We start from the raw sequence: 24,993 nt of genomic DNA, 5'->3' as shown, positions 1-24,993 counted from the left end.
CAGTTATTTTCAGAGACACCCAGTCTCCAGATTCTCAGAGACTTGAACATTTGTTGTTGTGGACACTCAAAACCCTGTAAGGTCAAGGGTCTGTTGAAGATGAAGGCTGGAAGAGAGTAATTTCAGCTACCAGGAGGGAAGTTCCTTCTGAAATCCTGACAAGTAGGGCAGGTACCTTCTACAACAAGTAAGAGACCCTGGAACTCGGCGGCCAGACAACTGACAAGGTGGGTGAAGGTGCTTCTGGGACAGAGGAGCCTCCTAAAGCAACACCACCTGTACCCGGCATCAGAATCTCCTCTGTTAAGAGGAAAAGAAGGGAAGTTTAATAAGAGACTATTCTCCCTTCTGAGGAGAATGGAGGGCCTGATTTGCAGATAGGACCCAACTCACAGCGAAGTCTGCAGTCTCCCAGGGGCTTGGGTGAGGGATATGACTGGAAAACTCTCCAGCCTATTGAGGCCCTTTGATTACTATTGGTTTTTCAGGCTGGCAGTGACAAAGTAATAAAGAGAAGTCCGAGGGAAATCAAAAGAGATTTCAAAGCCTTGAGACAACTGAACACAGGATCAGGAGCACAGGTAGTGATTTCCCCGGTCCTTCTGGTAACAGGGAATAATACTGACAGGAATAAAAAGATCCGTCACATCAATGCATGTGTCCAAGGCTGATGCAACTGGAAAAAATTGGGTTATTTGACTATGGGATGATCTATTCAACACCTGGCCTACTGACACCTGATGGGATTTACCTTTAAGAGGGAAAGGGACAAAATCAGGCTCACCAGTGAAGAGCAAGGGGATGGAGCGCCAAAGCTCGAGGAAAGGAGCACTGATAGGATCCCTCAATCCTGCTACAATCTACCACACCTGAAACGTTTCCACACTAATGCTTACACAGCATGAGCAACAAACAAGAAGAGCTGGAAGCTCTGACCCACTGCCAGAGCTTTGACAGCACTGGCATAAGTGAAACCTGGTGGGATGAGACAACTCTGTTACAGGAGTGCCCCACTGGATGATTAAAGGCTCTTTTAGAAGGGTAACCAGGGCAGGAGAGGTGTGGGATGGCATTGGATGTAATGGAAGGGCTGGAATGTCTGGAGCTCACAGCTGGCAACGGCACAGTTGAGACTGGGTGAGAATAAAGGGGCAAACAAATAATGCAGATGCCATGTGGGAGTCTACTACAGACCACCCAGCCAGGCCCAGGACAGTGAAGAGTTATTATCTGAGGAACTAAGGGACACTTCAAAGGAAAGATGCTCTCTGAGATCTGCTGCTTCTCAACAGAGAGATCTCGTGAGCAAAATGGAGATTGGTCATCTCAGCCACAGAGACCACAGAGCAATCAAGTTTAAATCTCTGCTGACAGGAGGTAAAGCGCCAGCAAAACTTCAGCTCTGGCCATGAGAGCAGACCTCAGGCTGTTCAGGGAACAAATGAGTACCCTGGAAAAATGTGGTGTCTGCAGGTGCTGGAGCCCGTCACTGCATCATCTTCTAAGGCACAGGAGCAGAAATTCCTAAATGCTGGCAGTCAAGCAGGCAGGGTAGAAGACTGGTGTGGCTGAACAGGGATTTCCCCTTAGATATAAGGAAAAAAGGAAGGTGTGTGCCCAGCAGAAAGTTCAGGTAACACAGGAAGAATACAGAGATGCTGCTCAACACTGTAGGGAGAAAATCTGTGTGGCCAAAGCTCAGTTGGAATTGAAGCTGCCAGAAATGTGGGGAACAATAAAAAGTTCTTTCAAATATATTAACGGGAAAACAAAGGGTAGAAATAACACTGTCGCATTCCAGGATAAGGATGGTCACCTCACAAACAGGGACGTGCACAAGGCGGATGTGTTTTAATACACTCTTTGCCACTGCCTTCAACACAGATGACAGACCAAGGCAATCTCAGTGCAGGAGATCAAGAATGATCAACTCCAAGTTGACCCTGAACTTGCATGGGATCTGCTGATCCAGCTGGATCCCTACAAATCTATGGGGTCTGATGGGATTCATACAAGAATACTCAGAGCTGCTGATGTCATTGCAAAGCCTCTCTTGATGATTTTTGAGTGTTCCTGGGATACCTGAGAGGTCCCAGCTGACTGGAAGCTGGCAAATGCTGTCCCAGTTTTCAAGAAGAGCAAGGAGGAGGACTCTGGAAACTTCAGGCCTGTCAGAGCCACTTTAGTACCCAATGATGCAACAAAAAAGATTACTCTGGAAGGAATTGAAAAATACCTGGAAGACACCACAGTTATTGGTCACAGCCAGCACAGCTTCATGAGGGTAAAGTCCTGCTTGTTGAACCTGATTTTCTTCTAAGACAGGGCAACCCATGTGGTTGATCCAGGAAAGCCAGGAGATGGAATGTTTTTTGGACTTCAGCATAGGTTTTGATACTGTCTCTCCCAGGCCCCTTCTGAACAAACTGTGAATAACTGTGAAACAGCTGAATAACTGCGTTACGTGTTGGGCACAAAGGGTGACAGTGACAGACGAAATCAGGCTGGCACCAGTCACTAGTGGGGTTCCACAGGGATCCATCATCAGCCCAGTTCTCTTCAACACCTTCATAAATGACTTGGAGGCAGGACTTAAATAAATACTAAGAAAATACACTAAATTGGGAGGAGCTATCAACTTCTGCAAGGGCAGAGAGGCCCTGCAAAAAGCCTCAACAAATCAGAGATGTAGACAATCACCAACCATGTGAAGTTTAACAAGGGCAAGTGCAGGATCCTGCACCTGAGATGGGGAGCCCCTGGTTGTGTGTATGGACTGGGGAATGAGATGCTGGAGAGCAGCTGTGAGAAGGGACCTGGAGGTCCCGGTCAGTGCCCAGTTGGATCTAAATCAGCAGTGCCTGGCAGCCAAGAGGGCCATCCGTGTGCTGGGTTCTGCAGCCCAGGTGCAGGGGGTGAGAGCCCCAGAGCATGACCACAACAAATCAACCTTGGTTTAGCAAGAAGCTGGGCTTTGACCCAAATAAGGGAAAAATCCTATAGGCAGCTGATCCAGCGAGGTGGGACAGTGCTTTTGAGCAGGGCAATTTCATCCTCACCATGACTGGCTCAGTTGAAAAAACTCCCTCCTCCATGAGGGATATACTGGGACATTCAGACATACTGGGATATTCAGACAGAGGGCTGAAGGTTTTCATCCCCTCTGATGGGCCATAATTAGCTCAACGACAATGACTGAGAGACAGCTGTCATGTCTTAACAGATGTCATAAATCATCAAAGATCTCTGAAGTGCCCCAGACTCATTTCTGGAGCCTTCCACCAGAGGACTGCATATGATCCAGTGTTGCAATAAACCCACAGTGCTGTAAAGACCGTGCAAACCCCCCCTTCCCGGGAAGGGCGTGGACCTTCCTGCATAACCCCGAGTGCACATTAACCCAGTTAAGTCTGTGTTTCATGGGCATCACCCAGCCCCAAAAAATCAAGACAGTGACCATCATTTCAACCAACTGACATCAAAATTGCAACAATCAAGTCTCATGTCTGGATCCACCGATGGTTACACCTTTCTACTCTTACCCTTTTTTTCTCTTTCTTTCTTTTCCTTATATGTTTTCTTACATGTTATTTTAATGCTTTTATATTGTTGCATTTCTGTAGATAATAATAACCAAAATGGTTGCCCACCACCTTTCCATTGCATCCAAATTGGTGAGTTCTCAAAAAAATGTGCTTAAAAGATAGATAGATAGATGACAGATAAACACCACTATAAATCTTCAGAGGCTGGTCATAACCACCCTTCTCCAGGGTCCCCTATCTCCAGGGTTCCCTTTTCAGCATTCCCGGGGATCCAAGGGCTCCCCATCTCTCCAGGCTCCTTCCTTCTCTCTCAGGGCTACAAGGCGATCCTCCTCTCCATGCTTTCCCCTTCCAGGCTCCTCCCTCCCCTCTAGGCTTCCAGAGGTTTCCCCTCTCCAGGTTCCCTACTTCAGGGTCCCGGCGGGTCCCGAGGCTCCCCCCTTCCCAAGATCCCTCCTCACCGGGCCCCCTCCTCTCCATTCTTCCTCCACCTCCAGGTTGCCACGGGTCCTCAAGCCCAGGTGTGGCCCCTCTGCACTGTCCCCGTTCTGGGGGTCCCAGTTTATCCCGGGAGAGTCCCCAGCCCCAGCGTCTGGCACAGCATCCCCGCCGGGGCCGGGGCCGGGAAGGCGCAGCCCCAGCAGGCGCGGTGATCCCTCCCCTCCCTCCGCCGGACCGTCCTCCCGAAATAACACCGCCTGGAGACCCCGCAGAATGCCCCCGGGGGCGGCTCCTGCGGTTCAGCTTTGGAATCCTGCAAGGACGAAATATTCCCCCATCCCCCGAAAAAAAACAAGAGACCCACCCCCAGATATTTGGGGTGAACTTGAAATATCTCGCCTCCCTCCAGAAACAAATGGTCCCAGGAACACACACCCCGTCCCCGCAAGATATTTGGGGCGGGCTCCCCGTCCCAATCACCTGCGGGATGTAGGTGAGCGGGCAATGCTCCCGAGGGGAGCGGCCGCGCACACACCGAGCGCTCCCCACGGACACTTCATTCTGTTCCGCTTCCTGCTCCTCCTACCTCCGCTTCTTCTCCTCGTCCTCTGTACTCCCAGCTCCTTCTCCTCTTACCTCCCTTCCTTATCCTGCTCCTTCTTCATCCTTCCTCCTCCATTCCTTCTCCTCCTCCTCCCACAACCAGCGCTACCCTTCCCCCCAAAGCCCCTTCTGTTCCGCGGGAGGAGCAGGGATGGAGCTGGGGCAGGTCTGGATCGGCAGCGCTGGGCTCTCGGCTGCTCCCACCCGCTGCGACAGGACACGGAAATGGGAAAAGCAGAGGAAAACAGAAAATTGGTGAATGGAGATAAAATTTTGGGGTTTATGGCGTCCTTAGTCGGAGACTTCCACTCCTTTGTGCTCATCTCAGGAGCCGAGATCTTGGAGGGGGGAATGCAGAGATGCCTGGGGGATCCCAGGGCATTTTGGAGGCAGGATGAGAGGCTGTGTAAGCCCCTTCCTGGGGCTCAGCAGAGTCTAGCTGGAAAGCCTCAGGTGCTTCTGGGGCCCCGGGCTCAAGGCTTGTCACCACCTGCTACTTCAGATGGTAGTTCTGGCAGGACCTTAACTCCTCATGCCTCTTCCTGGGGCCAGAGGACTTGTAGAGACCTTCTCCAGATGGGTCCTAGAGGTGTTCCCTCTAGGAACTTTGGGCTCACAGTGAAGCCCTTCCCATAGTTGTGGCATCCAGAGGGTCTCCCCAGTATGGATTAACTGGTGCTTGATGAGTTTGAAGCTTCTTCCAAAGCTTTCCCTGCAGTCCCGGACCGTGTAGGATTTGGTGGTGAGTTGACCCTGGCTGGATGCTGGGTGCCACCAAAACTACTCTGTCCTTGCTGTCCACATCTGGACACAGGAGAGAAAATAAAAATAAAGGCCCAAGAGTTGAGATAAGGACCAGAAGAGATCCCTCACCGACCACAGTTATGGTCAAAACAGACAGCCTGGAACTAGGAACTGAATTTATTACAAACCAAATCAGAGCAGGATAATGAGAAATAAAATAAATCCTAAAAACACCACCTCCCTATCCCACCCTCCTTCCTGGGCTCTCCCTCCTTCCTGCAGCAGTGCAGGGAGATGGGAATGGGGGTCATGGTCAGTTCATCACACCTTGTTCCTACTGCTGTTTAGGGAAAGAAGTCTGAGTCCTTCCTCTGCCCCAGCATGGGTCCTCTAGAGCTGCAAGTGCTTCCAGCAAAGCTGTCCCACTGTGGGCTCTTCTCTCTGTAGGTTTGCTGTCCTTGCAGGGTGTCTGCTGCAGCACGGGCTTCCCAAGTCATCACATCCTTTTTAAAGCATCCACCTGCTCCAGTATGGGCCTCCCACAGGTTCACAGCCCTCTTTTGGGCATCCAATCCCTGTACTAGCACCTGGAGCAGCTCCTGACCCTCCTTTTCCACTGACCTTGGTGTCTGTAGAGCTGTTCCTCTCACATTCTGCTCTTCGCTGCACCCAATTTCATTTGTACAAGAAGGTTTTTGGTTTTTTTCCTTCTTAAATATATTATCATTACCATCTCTGATGGGGTCATCCTTGGCCAGCAGCAGATCCATCCTGGAGCTGGCTGGCATTGTCTCTACTAGATGTGGGAGAAGATTCTGGCAGCTTCTCACATTAGCCACTCCTGTAGCCCCCAGCCCCCAGTACCAAAAGCTGGCCATGAAAACCCAGTACAGTTCCCTTGTTTCTGTGATGCCCTGCAGTGTCACAGTGTCCCCTGGGCACCAGGAAACCCTGCAGGGTTGTGAGCACACCTGGTGCAGGTGCCTCAGGGGCAGGAGCAGTGGAGCTGCAGGCTGAACTCTGGGGGTGTCCAGAGACACAAGAGGCCATGAACTATTGACTTGGCACAATAAAGGGCTCAGGGGGCTGTGGTGCAGCCCAGGGAGGGACACTGAGAGACACTGCAGGAGCAAGAGCTGAGACTGGGCCACACTTGGACTGTGAGAGGATAAAGCCAAGCTGTTCCTTTGCTGGGAGTCCCTCCTGGGAGGCACCAGCTGAGGCTGTTTCTGGGTTACTGCTTTTATTATCTCATATTGTCCTAATTCAATGTGTCCAAATTGTTATTACTCTAATTGTGTTACTATTCTTTTTAACCATTTTATTACTCTTAAACTTTTAAAAATTTTAAAAACAAGTGATTGGCGTTTTTCACAGGATGACCAAGGAGAAGCAGGGGGAGGACGCAAGAAGGACGACAAGGAACAGCAAGGATTCAGCAGATAAAGAAGCAGCCGGAGCAGGAGGAGGCGGGAAAGAGGGGCAGGAAGAGGGGCAGGAAAAGGAGGAGCCACAAGCGCACAGCTCGCTGTACCTGCAGCCCCGGCGCCCTGGGAGCATCGGTCCTGCCCTCCGCATCCCGCAGGTGACGGGGGAGGGCGGCTCGTCGGACTCCTGGTAGAGTTTTTCTGGGAGGGGGATTTGGGATCTGCCGGGAATCCAGAGCTGAGCCGGAAATGCCCCTTGGGAGGACGGTGAGGGTGTCCGGGAAGGGGGGGTTTGCTTGGAGCGGTCCCGGCGGCGGGGCCGGGGCATGCCGCGTTCCCGGAGCCGCGGTGCGGGTTTGTGCTCGGGCCCGCCGCCTTCACTGCCAGCCCGCGGTGCGGGTTTGTGCTCGGGCCCGCCGCCTCCATGGCCAGCCCGCGGTGCGGGTTTGTGCTCGGGCCCGCCGCCTTCACTGCCGGCCCGCGGTGCGGGTTTGTGCTCGGGCCCGCCGCCTCCATGGCCAGCCCGCCCTCATGGCCATGGCCCGGTGCTGGCGGGGATGGCACTCCGGTTCTGGGGGCCCTTCCAAAGAGCCGAGGTGTGGGGAGGAGCCCCGGAGAGAGGCCGCACTGGAGCTGCGGGATCCCCGGCCGCCTGGAGAGGGGTCGGGCACGGAGAGGGAGAAGCGTGGAGAGGGAAAACCCTCGGGAGCCAGAAACGGCGGACCCGGAGAGGGGGGATAGGTTGGAGACGGCTCCCCAAGGAACGCCAAAGTGGGAAACCCAGGGTGGGGGAAATTCAGGAACGCCCAGCATCTTGAAGCAGATAGTGAGAGGAGAAAACACGCACAGGGCTTCCAAAATCCTTGGTGTCCCTAAGCAGGGAGACCACGGCGGAGAGGGGGACACGACACACGGGACCCCCAGCAGCCCAGAGAAGAGCGAGCACCAGAGCCTCAAAGTGGGGAGGCCTCTGGGATTCTCGGGACCCTTGGCATCCTAGAATAAGGATCCCCAATACATGGAGGAACCCCAGCAGCCTGGAGAACGGGGACCATTGCGACACCAAAGTGGAGAGACCAGAGAGACCAGAAAAATCTCCTGGGAGATTTTTCTGTGGCAGAATCTTGACATTTTGAAGTTTTTGGGGAGTAGATCTTTTTGTTTTTATTGGGTTTTGGGCTAAATCTTGGCTGTTTGTAGTTTTTTGGGCTGAATTTTCTATTTTAGAGTGGGTTTCAGCTGAATCTTGGTGTTTGGAGGCCTGTGTCTTAGTCTTTTAGGGACTTTTTTAGAGACAAGATGCCCAGTGACTTCTAGAGATGGACTTGGGCAGGAGGAATCTCCAATCCAGCACACTCACATCTTGTTTTTTCTGCCAAAACCAGGACTTATCATTCCCTAACTTTGGCCAGATGGAGGAGGAGACTGCGAGGAAGAGGAAGATGCTCTGGGACCCCCAGGCAGGTGAGGAGGAAATCATTGCCCCTTTCCCTCTCTCTTTTGCCTCGTCTCCCAGCCCAGCATTGCCCTTGGCTGCAGGACAACCCCAGCTGTCCTGCTGGGTATGAATTTGGGGGGATGTCCTTCCCCTTCCCTCTGGCACAGAGGCAGATCTCCTTCCTCTCCGTCTTCCTTCTCCCTTCTCCTTTTTCCCCCCTCCCTTTTCTTCTGTTTTTTCCTTCCTCTCCTTGTTCCTTCTTCTTTCTTCTTTTCCTTGTTCCTTCTCTTTTCTGTCTTTCCTTCCTCCTTTTTCTTTGTGCTGCTTCCTCTTACTTCCTTTTCCTCATTTCTTCCTCTCCTTTCTCCTTCTTCCCCTTTTTTGTTCCCTCTTCTCCTTCCTCCTCCTTTTTCATTCCTCCCCTCCTTCCTTCTTCTGCCTTCCTCACTTCCTTCCTCTCCCTGTTCTGCTCTTTCTTCCTTCCTGTCTCTCCTTGATCCCTTCTCTCCTTGTTCCTTTGCCTCACTCATTCCTTCTTCCTTCCTCTCCTTCTTCCCTCCTCCCCCAGGGAATGACCTGCACACAGAGGCCAGGGAAGACAAATCCCCATGTCGGAGCCTCGTGGAAGCGGCTGCTTTAAGCAACTCCACAGCACAGGAAGTCAGCAAGGAGGAAAAGCCCCGGAGATCCCCCACGAGGTGCAGCTTCAAACCCAGCCCAGGGAGCTCTGAGGAGGAAAGACCCACCCTGAGCCGGGAAGGCAGCCAGAGCTTCAGCCAGAGCTCAGAGCTGGTGATCCATGAGCAGCTTCCTGACAGGGAGAAGCCCTACAAGTGCTTGGAGTGTGGGAAGAGCTTCAGCTGGAGCTCCCACCTGATCCGGCACCAGAGGATCCACACTGGGGAACGGCCCTACACATGTGGGGAGTGTGGGAAGAGCTTCAGCCAGAGCTCTGACCTGGTGGTCCACCAGCGCCTTCACACAGGGGAGCGCCCCTACAAGTGCTTGGAATGTGGAAAGAACTTCAGCAAGAGGTCCAGCCTCACATACCACCAGCGCTTCCACACTGGGGAGCGGCCACACGTTTGCTTGGAGTGTGGGAAGGGCTTTATCCAGAGCTCCCACCTCATCAGCCACCGCCGGCTGCACACCGGGGAACGGCCCTATAACTGCTTGGAGTGTGGGAAGAGCTTCAACCGCAGCTTCAGCCTCGTCATCCACCAACGCGTCCACACTGGGGAGCGGCCCCACGAGTGCCACGAGTGTGGGAAGAGGTTTCAGAGCAGCTCCGATCTCCTCCTGCATCAGCGGATGCACGCAGGGGAGAGGCCCTTCCGCTGCTCGGACTGCAGGAAGGGTTTCATCCGTAGCTCTGACCTGGTCAAGCACTGGCGCGTCCACACTGGGGAACGGCCCTACACGTGTGGGGAATGTGGGAAGGGCTTCACCCAGAGCTCTGCTTTGGCCTCACACCAGCGGACCCACTGGTAAGAGAAGCCCTACGAGCGCTCCAGCTGCGGGAAGAGCATTGGAGGATCCGTGCTGGGCAGAGCATGGGGTGACCCATGTTCCTGGTGATCCACATGGGAAGGCATCTGGCTTGTGGTCTCCACATCCTTCGGGTTCCCCTTAGGCACCTGGATGAGCAGAGGGGTAAGAACATCCACTGGGACACAGACTGATGGTGGAAATTCATTGGGAAGAGTGGATTTGTTGACTTTAGACCCCAAAAAATCTTATCTGCTCCATCCAATAATTTCTTCCTCTGGTATCAAGCAACACTGGATGATCTTTAGGGTCATTTCCAACCTAAATAATTCCACAATTCTAATTCTCTCTGGCCCATGGGTGTCTTGCACAGCCAAATGGCGATGGACTGGGGCAAAAAACAAAATTTTGAACACAATGGGGTAGAGACCCCTCTTAAAAGGCTCTTCCACCCACCCAAGCCAACTCCATGGACACTCACATGATGCTGACATGTAAATCTTTTTATTTTGGCCTTGATTTTCTTTTGATTCATGTTTATCCCTTAAAAACATCCAAGGCTGGGGTAAAAAAAATGAATAAAACTTCTAAACTGCCAACATTTACTGAAATTTTGGGGTTCTAGGCGATATTTGGAGAAACGTGGGAGAGTTTTCTCCATTGTTTTGCAGTCCAAATCCAAGAGGGATCAAATCTGTTACATCAAAATTGCTCAGTCCTGCTGAAAATGGCTAAATCCCAACCTAAAATAGCTCAGTCCCACCCCTTAAGGGCATGATTCCACCTCAAAATGTCTCAATTCCACCCCAAAAATCATGTGATCCCACAGCACCCTCAATACCTCCAGGAGGGGTGTGATGGGGCTTGGGAGAGGTGGGATGTGAATTGGGAGGGTGGGAATGGGGTTTGGGGTGGAGTGGGATGGGATGGAGGAAATAGGGCTTGGAAAGGGGATCTTCATATCTGGGAGGGGCAGGATTGGGATTGGGATTGGTGGGATGCAGGTTAGGGGCTGGAATGAATTTTGGGAGGGCTAGGAAGGGATCTGGAATAAGATAGCAAAAGATAGGGGGTGTTAAGGATGGGGGGACCATGTCCCCAAGGGTGTTTCAGGGTATCCCCCAAATCTGTGGAGGTTTTGGGGTATCTGCCATTCCTGAAGAGATTTTGAGATATTCCCCATTCCTGAGAGGTTTTTTTGGGCACCCCCCTTCCTGAGCGAGTTTTTGGGGTACCCAGAATCCTGGGGGTGGTGGGAGAGGGGGGAGACGTGGCTCTGGCGCTTGGAAAAGGGGCTCCACAGCTCCTCCACTTGGAACAGGGAGCCCATTTTGGGAGGACCATGTTGCATTTTGCTGGTTTTGAAGTATTATGAACGGCTTTTGGGAATATACTGCTTATTTTCAGGTGTTGAGGTGACTCCCCGCTATTCTTGGGGGCTGCGGTGATGCCCCCTCATTATGGGAGGATGAGGTGATCCTATTTTGGAGAGGATCTTGCTGTTTTCTGCCGATTTTCAGGGTTATAAATGGCTTGTGGAGGCACCTTGCCCTCATTTTGGGAGGTTGGGGTGACCCCGTGGTTCCTCCAGTGGCCGAGGGGTTATAACCAGCTTGTGGGGTCCCCTTATTGCAGGGCTCCCCCTGGAGCAGAGCGCGTCCCCCTCGCTGCAGCCCCGGCCCTGCGGCAGCGCTCAGCCCACGGTGATCCCCCGTGCGGGGCCCCGCTCGGCCCCAGCGCTGCCCGCCTGCAAACCCCCTCAGCCCCAGCGCAGCCCGCATGCAAACCCCCTCAGCCCCAGCGCTGCCCGCCTGCAAACCCCCTCAGCCCCAGCGCTGCCCACCCGCATCCCCCTCAGCCCCCCTTAGCCCCAGCGCTGCCCGCCCACAGCCCCCTCAGCCCCAGCGCTGCCCGCCTGCAAACCGCCGCAGCCCCAGCGCTGCCCACCCGCATCCCCCTCAGCCCCCCTTAGCCCCAGCGCTGCCCGCCCGCAGCCCCCTCAGCCCCAGCGCTGCCCGCCTGCAAACCCCCTCAGCCCCAGCGCTGCCCACCCGCATCCCCCTCAGCCCCCTCAGCCCCAGCGCTGCCCGCCCGCAGCCCCCTCAGCCCTAGCTCCTTCAGCCCCAGCGCTGCCCGCCTGCAGCCCCCTCAGCCCCCCTCAGCCCCGGCGCTGCCCACCCGCAGCCCCCTCGGCCCCAGCGCCCCCCGACAGGGGAATTTGGGGTGGGGGGAGGTGGGGGCGCCCAGGCCGGGCCCGTCCGCGCCGTCCCCTCAGGGCCCGGGCATGGCCGGTGCTCAGCGTGGGTCCGGGCCTGGTGCGCCCGGGGCCGTTTTGGGACCCCCCCCCCCCACTGCACAGGCGGCTGCGCTTGAGGCTGGCGGCACCACCCGGCACTGGGGATCGGACAGCTGGGGACAGCCAGAGCCCTGCTGGGGACAGCCGGGGCCCTGCTGGGGACAGCCGGGGCCTAACTGGGGACAGCTGGGGCCTTGCTGGGGACACTGGTGGCACTGGGAGCATCCCCGGCTGTGGGCCCGGAGCGCTCGGGGAAAGGGGATGGGGGTGGAAGGGTGTGACGGTGTTCACAGGGGTCTTATGTTGAGGGAAGAGACGAGGATCTGACTCCATGTTTCAGAAGGCTTGACTTACTATTTTATGATATATATTACATTGAAACTATATTAAAATCATAGAAGAAAAGATTTCATCAGAAGGCTAGCTAAGAATAGAAAAAGAAAGAATGATAACAAAGGCCTGTGGCTTGGACTCTCTGTCCGAGCCAGCTGACTGTGATTGGCCACCAATTAGAAACAAGTAACATGGGCCAATCACAGATCCACCTGTTAATTCCACAGCAGCAGATAACCATTGTTAACATTTTGTTCCTGAGGCGTCTCAGCTTCTCAGGAGGAAAAATCCTAAGGAAAGGATTTTTCATAAAAGATGTCTGCAACAGAAGGGTGCGAAGCAGGGAGGGGGAGGATGGGAAGCAGTGAGGACAGGACGGGAAAAGGGTGGGGTAGGACCTCCCCACACCCAGAGCGGGGTATGGTGGGCTGGGGATCTGAGGGCGATGGGAAAGAGGTGGAAAGTTTGGTCTGGGACCCGTAAACGGAGTGGGAGGGATGTGGAATCCACGGAAGTCAGTGAAAGGGGCACATCAAACCCCCAAGTTTAGTGGAGGTAGGAGGCAGCCCCAAACCAAGTGGGGACAGGGTGGGGGGGTGGGAACACCCTGAAGCTAAGCTGCAGGGGGAGCAGCAGATTGAAGGGACGATGGGAAATGAATGGGAGAATGAGGAAAATTGGGGGTGGGACAGTGGGCAGGGACATCCCGTGGGAGTCCGGTACCCGGATGTTCTGCCTGAATGGGGTCAAACAACTCCAACAATGCCCTGTTTGCAAACATGCCAGCAGTAAATGAAGAAGAAGGTTTCTGCTGTTTTTTGCATTAAATGACAGTGAGATAAGATACAGGAGATCTGTTAAAATACTGGGACAAAGGAACAACCAAGTGATACGTTATCCAAAGCTGCTGAGACTGACAGTGCAGGCCTTCAGGCTGTAACAGCCCCATCCCACATTTTAACTGCAGTCTCCTGACGTATCCAGTTCGCAGGGGGAGAGGGATGTGGAGATTCTTCTGTGGAATAAGGATACCCCTCAAGGACTGGAGCTCCCAGAGCTGTGTGGGGCAGGGAGTGCCAGCGCCTGTTAGGAGCTGGGGATTGTGCACGGGGTGGGGCTGGATAACAAGAAAATGTCACGGAAACAGCAACTCAAGTCTTTAACTCTGTAATTTCACTATTAGAAAGCAGATTTATTTCAGTGCTAGGTGTGTGCAGGTATGACTCCCGTATCACACACACTCAGCTACCTCTCACATTTGTTTGTATTGATATAACTAATATATATTAATACATTTCCCAAACTCATACATATATGCTAAACATTCCCCTTAAATTCTTTTACATATTTAAATCACTTATTGGAACTCATTTACATTAGAGTTGGGGGTCATTTAAGGGTCTCTGGTGGTCACTTGGGGAACATCCCAGTCCTCAAATTATGCCTGTTCATCACAGGCCTCAAAAAACCAGCTGCTTCTTGAATGCATCCCAGCTCTGCATATGCATGGCTCATCAGGTCTCTGGACAATGTGGGTCACTGTGGACCATCCAGTGCGTGTCCTCCAGTGGGGGAAGAAGTTGGACCAATAACCAAAGCTCTTCCCCCCTCCTCCCCCTGGGGCACTCACAAGGGCTTCCTTTGCTGATGGGCGCAGTGTGAGGTCAAGGCAGAGCTGCAGAAGCTCCTGCCATACTCCCAGCACTCACAGGGTTTCACCCAGCTCTGAGTGTCTTGGTGGCTGATGAGATTGGAGCTATAGTTGAAGCGCTTCCTACAGCTGGTACAGCAGAAGGGCCTCTGCTCTGTGTGCATCCCCTGATGAGATCTGAGCCATTCTGAAACCGCTTCCCACACTAGGGACACCTGTAAGGCTGCTCCCCAGCATGGATCTTCTGGTGGCAGATCAGGTAGTGGGGGATGCTACGGCTCTTCCTGTAAGAGCCTAAATGAGGGATGTGGGACTCCAGGCAGTCTCCAAAATGCAGATTATTGTATCCGAGAGGTTACAGCAGCCCAGGGTCATGGGTGACAGAGCTGTGCCTACAGCTGTCAGCCCAAGCTGCAGGCAGGCCTGGAGACCCTTTGGTTTTGGTTACATTGCCTTTTGTACTTTTCTTTGCTGAGCATCTTAATACAGTAGAACCAATCTATACCTTAACTATTACCCATAGCCTATCATAACTACTATAATTACCATATTCATGTTACTGTTCACCAATCACTAAAAGTTAGTACATTACAGTTTAAGCTAGAAGTTATTTTTCAGTTTTCTTGCAGTGGAAAATTCTGAGACCTTTTTCTACTTGCAACTTTGCTGCCTTGTTTGCCTGTGCTATCTTTCTGCTTGGTAAAAACATCTTCTTGTTTGAGGTGGGTTTATCCTTTGCTTGAAGCCATAAAAACCCCTTCTAACTAACACACCCTTTGCCTTCTTGGTTATCCAGTAAGACTGGCTCAGCAATTTTCTTTTATATCCAAACTTGCTTCCATCTCTATCCCTTCATCTGACTCTATATTTAAAAATCTTTCTGCCAAGCATATATATCTGTGAGACTTTCTTGTCAAACTTTCGTCCTTCCCAACATTCCTGACACTTGTAGGGCCATTCCCCAGTGTGCAGGCACTGCTGGGTGATGAGGCTGGAGACATCAGTGAAACTCTTCCCACATTCCTCACACTGGGTGGTTCTCCTGTGTGGATCCTCTGGTAGCAAATCAGGCAAGAGCTCCAGCTAAAGCCCTTCCTGCATTCCCCGCAGCTGTAGGGCTGCTCCCAAGTGCTCGGATGTTGGTGGGTGATAAGGCTGGAACTCCAGCTGAAGCTCTTCCCACATTCCAAGCACTTGTATGGTTTCTCCCCTGTGTGCAGCTGCTGGTGGGTGATGAGCTCAGAGTTTCAACTCAAGCTCTTCCTGTAGTCATGGCATTTGATTTGTAGGGCTTCCCTTACTGGTGGGTCTGTTGGTGTCTCATCAAGGCAAAGCTCTGGCTGAATCTTTTCCTACATTCAGGACACTTGTAGGGCCTCTCCCTGGTGTGTGCCTCCTGATGCCTGATGAGATGTGAGCTATTCCAAAACCTCTTGCCATAGTCAGGATACTCATAAGGTCTCTCCTCCATGTGTGTCTGTTGATGTCTGATGAGAATTGAGCTGCTCAAAACCTCTTCCCACACTCAGGACACTCATAAGGCTTCTCCCCACTGTGGAAGTGCCAGTGGATGACCAGGTGGGACTGTGGACAAAGCTCTTTCCGCAGTCAGGGCACTTGAAGGGCCATTCCACCGCGAGCAGGCTCTGGTGGGTGAGGAGCTTGCCTGGAGGAGAGTCTCCCCATATTAGCCATTATTGTAGGGACGTTCCCCAGTGTGCAGCTGCTGGTGGGAGGCCAAGATGGAGACATCATTGAAGCTCTTCCCACATTCCCCACATGTGCAGGGCCGTTCGCAGCATGGATGGGTGGATGAGGTGGGAGCTCCAGCTGCAGCTCTTCCCACACTCCAAGCACTTGTAGGGCTTCTCTCTATCATGAAGCTGCTGCTGGACCCACAGCTCTGAGCTCTGGCCGAAGCTCTGGCACCTTCCCAGCACAGGCAGGGTCTTTCCTCCTTAGAGCTCCTGGGCTGGGTTTGCATGCAGCCCCTCCTCATGTGGGATCTCCAGGGTTTTCCTCCCTGTTGGAGGAAAAGCTGCTCAAAATGGCCTCTTCCAGAAGGTTCTGCTGTGGGGAGGAGGGAGGGAGGCTGCGGGTGGGAAGGGGTAATGGTGGAAAAGAGGGAGAAGCGTTGGAATAACGGGGCGTGGAACCCCATTCTGAGGTAGATGTGAGGTCGGTCACCCCTAAACCGTGGTGAGAGGTAGCTGGAGTTTGGAGGGACGTCAGGAAAGGGTGGGAGATGGGGGATAAGGGGAGGTGGGCAGCGGGAAAGAGGTTCCTATGGGGATCCCCGGCTGTCCTCCATCACTTGCGCCTCGGAGCTGCTCCTCCGGGCTCCGCAGGAGGGAGGCGGATCCCCACTGGGGAGGGGAGTCCCCAGGCTCCCGGTCAATCCCTGTGGAGGTGTTTGGAGGGTTGGGGGGGTCACCCCATTCCGTAGCCGGTGCTGTCGTGGGGTTAGGGTCAGCTTAGGGCGGCCGTGGCGCAGAGCGGGGGAGGAAGAGGAGGAGCAGGAGCAAGACCAGGAGGAGCAAGAAGTAAGAGGGGGGATGAAAACGGAGGAGGAGGAGGAAGCTCGGGGGTCCCCCGCTCACTGTACCGCCCCCGGGAGCATCGTCTCCTTCCCCGCAGTGTTCTGCAGGTGAGCTCGCCCTGAACATCCCGGGGCAGCCCCTGCAGGTGGGATTTTCTGGGGGTGTCCGCGGCATCCCCTGCAGGTGGGATTTTCTGGGGTGTCCGGGGCAGCCCCTGCAGGTGGGATTTTCTGGGGTGTCCGGGGGAGTGCGGGGTCCCGCAGCCGTGCGGCGATCGCACAGAGCCGGCCGTGGGGGACACCGCGGTTTGGGAGAGCCGAGGGGGGAACCCCAGCACCCTGAAATGGGGCACGGAGGAGGCAGCACCGCCGGCAGCCTGGGGCGGAGAGGGGAGAGCAGAGCGGGCAGCCCGGAGACGGGTGTGAGGGAAAATCACACACCCTGAAGAGCCAGTGCTCACAAAGGAGACAGGGGAGCCCTGCAACCTTATCCGAACAAAGGGAGAGAGTCCGCTCGGGCACACCCCTGTGGGCACTCTCCTCATAAAAGGAGGATGCAACCTGCTTTTATCCTAAACTTTTGGCCGCGTACTGCCGTCTTTGTTTCCCCGTTCCCTGAGGTACAGCCTTCCCGAAACACCTACTGCAGATTCCCCTAAAGCTCAGAAGTTCAAACTGTCTGGGTTCTGCAACAAAGTCATACAGCTGGATGTTCATGAGGGCCTCTGCATGGATTCTTTCAGAATCTGATTGGTTATTTCAGACCTAGTCTTTTGTGAAGACATTAAGACCCATTTCTCTTATCGGGGGTCCCTGGGATCCCCAGACATGCCTAAGAAGAGAGTTAGGGAAGAAAGGACCCCTGGGACACCTCAAACATCTCTAAACAGCACCCAAGCAGAGGGGAAGCCCAGAACCCACGGGAGCCCCAGCAGCCCAGTGAAGGGGCACCTCCAGAGCCCCAGAAAGAGACAACTAGGAAGGGAGAACTGCTGTGAGGGTTTTTGACACTGAGTGTTCATGTTTCTGAGGCATTTAGATATACAAGATGACCATACAGATATACATGAGATGGACTGGGGTAGGAGAACCCCAATCCAACGAGCTCATACCTTGATTTCTTTCAGCCAAAACAGAATTTGTCATTCCCAAGCCTTGGCTGGATCGGGAAGACTGTGGGGAAGATACTCCAGGACAGCCAGGCAGGGCAGGAGGAATCACTGCCCCTTTCCCCTCTCTGCTGCTCCATCTCCCAGCCCAGCACCGCTGCAGGACAGCCTCACTGCCAACGCCATCCTGCCAGGGATGGACTGGGGGGATCTCCTTCCCCTTCCCTCTGGCATGGAGGCAAATCTCCTTTCTCACCTTCTTCCTTCTTCTCTCTCCTTGTCCTTTTCCTTCCTACTGCTTGTTCCTTCCTCCCCCAGGCACGGGGCTGTGGACGGAGACCAGAGAGAACAGATCCCCATGGCAGTACCTTAAGAAAAAGGCCATTTTTAGTGGCTCCACAGCACACGAGGCCAACAGGGAGGAAAAGCCATGGAGATCCCCCACAAGGAGGGCCTGCAAACCCAGCCCGTGGTGCTCTGAGGAGGAAAGACCCACCCTGTGTTGGGAAGGCAGCTGACCTGGTGGTTGACCAGATGCTTCACGATGGGGACAAATCCTACAAGGGCTTATTGGAATGTGGGAAGAGCTTCAGCAATAGCTCCAACCTCCTCATCCACCACTGGGTGCACGTGGCCCTATGAGTGTGAGGAATGTGGGAAGAGCTTCACTCAGAGCTCCAGCCTGGGCTGCCCCCAGAAGATCCACACAGGGAACAGCCCTGGAAGTGTTTGGAATGTGGGAAGAGCTTTATCCAGAGCTTCAGCCTGATGTGCCAACAGAAGATCCACACGAGGAATGGCCCTACCCCCCGTACTCAGAATGCAGAAAGAGATTCGGCCTCCTCTTCCATCTGATCTACCAGCAGTGTCCACGCTAGGGATCGGCCCTACATACGCTTGGAATGCAGGGAGAGCTTCAGGTGAGGCACCTGCCTGGACTGCCACCAGAGCACCCACACTGGGGAACAGCCCTACATGTGCAGGGAGTGTGGAAAGAGCTTTAGTGACTGCTCCAACCTGATCTGCCACCCGAACATCCACACCAGCAGGAGGCTCTGTGAGTGTCCCCAGGGTGGGAGGAGCTGCTGCAGCTCTGCCTTGACCCAACACCAAGAGTCCCACAGGTAAGGGAAGCCCTGTGAGTGCCCTGCCTGCAGGGAGAGCTTTGTGCACTGCTCCAAGCTCACCCATTAGAGAACCCACATTGTGTTATCTACGGTGACCATGCTGGGACTTGAATCAGCCTGGTGAGTCAAGCTGGTCACACACATGGTAATCCAGCACTGGCAGAGACCAAGATTTTGGAGACAATTTTGTGGGAACCCCTCCAAAAAAAGCTCTTTCACCCACCCAACCCAACCCAATCCGACCCAACCCAAACCCACGGATACTCAAACGATGCTGACATGTAAATTCTTTAATTTTGACCTTGATTTTCTTGTGATCTATCCTTTAAAAAACACCCAAAATTGGGTAAAAATAAGGAACCTTGTCAGAGATGTGTAAAACCCCACCATTTTACAGGGACTGGGGGGGGGAATTTCTAGTCTGGGGGATATTCAGGAGGATTTGGGATTTTTGAGGGAATTTGGAGGAGTTTCCTCCATTACTTTGCACCCCAAAAGGTGAGGGGTTCTATCCATCACCTCAAAACCACTCAATGCCACTGAAAGTTTCTCCATCCCAGCCAAAAATAGCTTGATCCCAGCTCAAAATGACTCAATACCACCCCAAAAGTATTCAATCCCACAGCGCTCCAAACCCTGGAGGGGAACGAAGGGGTGGGATGTGAATCCAGAGGGGTGGGATATGGACTGGGGCAGATGGGATAGGGATTGGGAGGGGTGGGAGGGGATTTGGGAGAAGTGGCATGTGAATTGGGAGGGGTGGGATGGGGATTAGGAGGGGTTGGATGGGGTCTGAAATGAGACAGCTGAAGGCTGGCAATGATGAGGCCCAGGGGTCCCCGTTCCTGAAGGGATTGCAGGGTATCCCCCAGTTCTGCAGGGGTGTGGCCGATGCCTCACCAGTTGCCAGGCAGACCCACAGTGCCCAACAGTCCCCACGTGAACCCCAGGTGAACCCCCCTCACCTTCAGCGCCCCCCAGGAGGGGAATTTGAGGAGGGGGAAGATGGAGGGCATCCAGCCTGGGCCCCCACACTGCCCTGGCAGTGCAGCTGAGCGGCCGAGAGCCCAGCGCTGCCCCAGCTCCATCCCTGCCCCAGCTCCATCCCTGCCCCTGCCGTGGGATGCTGTGGGTTTGGGGGCAAGAGGGAGCCGGCAGTGGGTGCTGGGCCTGGGGCAGGAGGAGAAGGGATGGAGAAGGAGGGATAGAGGAGGAGAAGATTGCCTGGCTAAAGCACACCAAGAAAAAGGAAACAAAAATCCAAAATCAATCAATCCAAAGTGAAATAAACCCAAAACCATTCATGTAGCTCAGGAGGTTCTGGGGAAGGAAGGGGTGAGGGGAAAAAACCAGAAGAGGGTAAGGATGAAAAGGAATATGGAAGACCCCACTGTTGAGTCACAAGGGTCAGAGTTGACACCTGTGCAGAACTGAGCCTGGATTTCAACAGTTTAGGCTTAAAGGCCCAATAGCACTTAACTGAACAGCACTTAACTGAAACTTAATCACTAACTTCACACAGAATTTATTACACCACAACAGGAACATCCCCACAGGCCCGAATCTTCCCACAGGAGCAGGGCAGAGCCTTGAGGAGGAGCAGGGGCTCAGCCCAGCACCATTCGGGGGTGCCCGGGGGCAGCAGACAGGAGAGTTCCCAGCTCACAGAGGCCCCAGAGCTCCAAGGGGGCAACGTGGAGCCGGTGCTCAGAGACAGAGACACACTCCAGAGCTGCAAGTGGCAATAGTAGAGAGAGCTTTATTGTTTGAACCCAGCTTCATACAGGGGGTTTGAAAATGGCCCAGTCTAAACCGCTCATTGGTCTGATCTTAACACCTCTCAGTTCTCTGAGCAGTGAGATGTCTGCAGCTTGGGGTGCAGGTGTGACTGGGTGAAATTGCCCAATAAAGCCAGCTTGTACTGTAACTCACTCACTCAGGGCTGCTGTTTATAGGGCCCAAGGGATGGGCTTTATTCACAGACATTGTCCATCCTGGCCCAAGCTCAGGCTGGTGACTTTCTGGGAAAGGTTGAGAACTAAAATATTATCCCATTTGGGATGTTACTCAGGCAAAAAAAAAAGGTTTCCAAGGCTGTTGGAGCTCGTTGGACATCACCAGTCCCCGGAACAGACAATGTTGGTGATAAACTCAAGAGGAGCTGAGCCCAGGGGCTGCTTGTCAAGGCCAAGGCCTAAACAAGTGTTTCTCAGATCACAGTGTTGCCTGATAGGAGGGGGGGCTGGGGAGAGATTTTCCCAAGTGTGTCCACTGATGTTTCATGAGATCTGAGATGCTCGGAACCCTTTTCCCACATTCCTCACACTCGTAAGTCTATTCCCCGTGTGCCAGTGCTGGTGGGTGATGAATGCAGATGGAAGAAGAGAATTTCCAGAGCTCGGAGCTGGGTGAGACATAGACAAGAATCAGCATGGGATGATGCAGAGCTGTGTGTGCAGCTCGGAGTGCCCGAGCTGCTCCTGCCCAGCTCCGCTCTGGAATGCCGTTCTGGAAGTGGCACTTGGCCTGTCCCATCCTCTGGCACCCCGCTCTGTGGGCAGGGACACGGGTCATGGTGTGCCCCGCCACAGCCGGCTGGGGGCTCAGGAGGCCGTGCCGGAGCCCCCTTTCCCATTCCCGGCTGCTGGGTGCGGGGAACCCCCAGAGCCCCCCAGGGAGGATCCGCTTCCCCCAGAGCCGCAGGGAGCCCCTCAGGATTACGGAAGGGAGCTGTGAAGGGACCCCCTTTGGGAACCCCTTCCCGCTGTGCCACCTCCCTTCATCTTCCCTGTCCGCTCCGTCCCCATCGTACCCCGAATCCCAGCTCTCCCCATCTCGGCTCGGGCTGACCCACCTCCTGTACCACCTTCTCCCTTCTTACCGTGTCCCGACCCCGCCCCGCAGCCGATGGCAGCGCAAGGGAAGAGGAAGAGGAAGAGGAGGAGGAGGAGCCGGAAAAGGAAGAGAAGCTGAAAGACGACGAGGAGGAGGGGGTGTACATTTTTGTTCTTGCCTCGAGTTGATGTAGCAGGGCCAGGAGGTCAGCTGCTGTAGCTGTCTGATCTGCAGAGGAGAAGAAGAACAAGCAGCAGAAAGCGGGAGAGGAAGAGGAGGAGGAAATTCGCGTGCCCACCGCGCCGTGTGCCCGCAGCCCTCCCGGCCCGCGGAGCGCCTGCCCCGCCGCGCCCTGCAGGTGTCCGGGGAGGGAGGGAGGGGAGCGGGCCCGCATATCTGGGGCGCCCCCGTTTTGTTCGGGGCGATCCCGGCCGTGCCTATCGGCAGGGCCCAGGGCAGCATGCGGGGTCTCGCACCCAGCTGGAGATCGCCCGGCCGGGGCAGGGGACGCCGGTTCTGGCTGTCCCTGCCGTGGGACACCGGAGAGGGCGATGCGTGTTTGGAATAGCCCCGGGAGAGCAGAAAGGAGGAAGCACAGAGTTAACGGGGAGGGCAGGATTCCGTCGACCCTGAATCGGGTGACTGGGAGGGGGGACGTCCCCGGCATCGGGGAGTGGGGCGAGGCTGAAGAGTGGGAGCCCTGGGACCCCCAGCAGCCGAAACAGAGACTCGGAGGAGAAGGGACCCCTAGGGCGGCTAAAACTTCCAGCAACCCTAAGCAGGACCCAGGAGAGGGAAGACCTCCAGGACCCCGAAATGGAGAGACCAGAGACGGGGGAATCTTGGAGGACTCCTGTGCTGAATCTTAATATTTGGAGGGGGTTTTTCTTCTGCATCATGGTGTTTCAGATGTTTTCATGGACACAAGACACTTGGTGACTTCTAGAGATGGACTTGGGCAGGAGGAACCACCAGCACACTCACACATTGTTTTCCCCCAAAACCAGGATTCATCATTCCTAAGGGTTGGCTGAATGGAGGAGGAGGCTGCAAGGAAGAGGAAGATGCTCCAGGACAGCCAGGCAGGTGAGGAGGAAGTCACTTCCTGTTTCACCCTCATTTCTGTTCCATCTCCCAGCCCAGCATGGCCCCCAGCTGCAGGACAACTTCACTGCCAACACCATCCTGCCAGGGATGGATGGGGGGATCTCCTTCCCCTTCCCTCTGGCACGGAGGCAAATCCCATCCTCTCCTTGTCCTTCCTCCCCCAGGCACCGAGCTGAAGGTAGAGATCAAGGAGGAGAAATCCCCCTGGCAGAGCATTGCGGAAGAGGCTGTTTTGAGCACCTCCACAGCACAGGAAGCCAATGGGGAAGAGAAGCCCCAGAGATCCCGCACAAGGAGGGGCTGCAAGCCCAGCCCAGGGTGCTCCAAGGAGGAAAGAGACCCCCTGTGCCAGGAAGGTGGCCAGAGCTCAGAGCTGGTGAAGAAGCGTGACGTGGGGAAGAAGTCCCACAAATGCTTGGAGTGTGGGAAGAGCTTCAGCCGGAGCTTCCACCTCCTCCGGCACCAGATGATCCACACAGGGGAACGCCCCTATGAATGCTTGGAGTGTGGGAAGAGCTTTGGCCGGAGCTCCTGTCTGATCCGCCATCGGGTAATTCACACAGGGGAACGGCCCTACAACTGCAGGGAATGTGGGAAAAGCTTCAGTGACCGCTCCAACCTCCTCACCCACCAGCGCCTGCACTCCAGGGTACGGCCCTTTGAGTGTTGGGAGTGTGGGAAGAGCTTCAGCACCAGGTCTGACCTGATCCAGCATCAGAAGATCCACAGTGGACAACGGCTGTATGAGTGTCCTGAGTGTGCAAAGAGATTTCGGACCAGCTCCCATCTCCTCCTGCATCAGCGCATTCACACAGACGAGAGGCCCTTCCGCTGCCCCGACTGCGGGAAGGGCTTCAAACGCAACTCCCACCTCACCCTGCACCTGCGCACCCACACCAGGGAGAAGCCCTACGAGTGTCCTGAGTGTGGGAAGAGCTTCTCCAGCAGCTCTGGCTTGACCCGACACCAACAGTCCCACTTGTAAGGGAAGCCCTGCTGTGGAGGCCCAGGGGCCCCCCATTGCCCTGGAAGGGCAAAGGTGACGAGGGTCCAAGAGAGACTCCCTCGGAATACAGTGGTCTCACCCATAGGCATTTCCAGGCTCATGTTAATGCAACAGGCTTTATTGGTATCACCCAGTTCAACTGCCCTCTTTTCTTTGTAGGTACTGCCCCTAGAATGTTCTCCCCTCTCTTGTTCCCTGTGGTCCCGGTTTACTGTGGTGCTCTGCCCCTGGTTATCTCATTGGTTCCCAGTTTGCTGCCCCTCCTCTGTGCCACTTGTACTCAGTTCCCATTGGCCCTTGACCCTCGGATCTGCCTCTTTTCCCCCCCATATAAAACCGTCTCCTCAGCCGTCTGTCCTTGGACCCTCTTCACGGCAATAAACCAGATTTGGACCTCCACACAAAGACTGTTCGTTAGCAGTTTAAGCAAGCCTGCTCTGGGCTCTGGGAGTGCCAGTCGTTCACAGAGGCTCATTGTGGACTCCCCACAACACCCTGAGAATGCCCTGACTGTGAGAAGGTCTTCATCTGCTGCTCCAACTTCATCACACATCAGAGGACCAACATTGGATGATTCACAGTGACCCTCACTGGGCCGAGGCCTGCTGATCCATGTTCCAGGTGTACTGGGTATGTGTGGCCAGGTTTTGGAAGGAGGGGGCTACAGGGGTAGCTTTTATGAGAAGCTGTCAGGAATTTCCCCATGTCCAGCAAAGCCAGCACAGCTTCTGTACAGATCCACAACTCACCAACGCTAAGCCCATAGGAGATGGCAGCGACACCCCAGGGATAATGGATTCAAGAAGGAAAAAGTTCTTGTGCAGATGGAATCAGGTGCAGAGCAGAGTGGGAACATGTGAAAGGAACAGCTCTGCAGACTCCCAGGGCAGGGCAGAAGGAGGGGCAGGAGCTGCTCCAGGTACCGGAGCTGCCTGCAGCCCCTGGAGGAGCCTGTGCTGGAACGGGGGGATGCCCGGAAAGAAGGATGTGAGCCCGTGGGAAGCCCGTGCTGGAGCAGCCTCCATGCAGGGCCCTGTGGATCCCTGGGCAGAGGAGCCCACGCTGGAACAGCTTGGCTGGAAGGACCTGTGGGGACCCACGCTGGGACAGGGGAAGGACTCCCAGCCTCTGTCCCAGAGCAGCAGCAGGAGGAACAAGGTGCATTATCCTGCTCTGATTTGGTTGGTAATAAATTGAGGTCCTTTCCCCAGGGTGAGTCTGTTTTGCTTGTGACAGTGTTTGGGGAGCAATCCCTCCTGGTGCTTATCTCAATTCCTGGGCCTTTCCTTTTATTTTCTTTCCCC

At 54.6% G+C, this 24,993-nt stretch overlaps 1 pseudogene; it reads left to right on the top strand.

Annotated features, from left to right (window-relative positions):
- The first annotated feature begins 8,114 nt into the window (after positions 1-8,114).
- On the top strand, positions 8,115-24,899 carry LOC132085618 (zinc finger protein 501-like; annotated as a pseudogene).
- Positions 24,900-24,993: the final 94 nt, after the last annotated feature.

Source organism: Ammospiza nelsoni, chromosome 31 (assembly GCF_027579445.1).
Source record: "Ammospiza nelsoni isolate bAmmNel1 chromosome 31, bAmmNel1.pri, whole genome shotgun sequence".
NCBI lineage: Eukaryota > Metazoa > Chordata > Aves > Passeriformes > Passerellidae > Ammospiza > Ammospiza nelsoni.
Note: the sequence above shows the minus strand (reverse complement) of the source record. Positions and strands in the feature narration are given on the sequence as shown.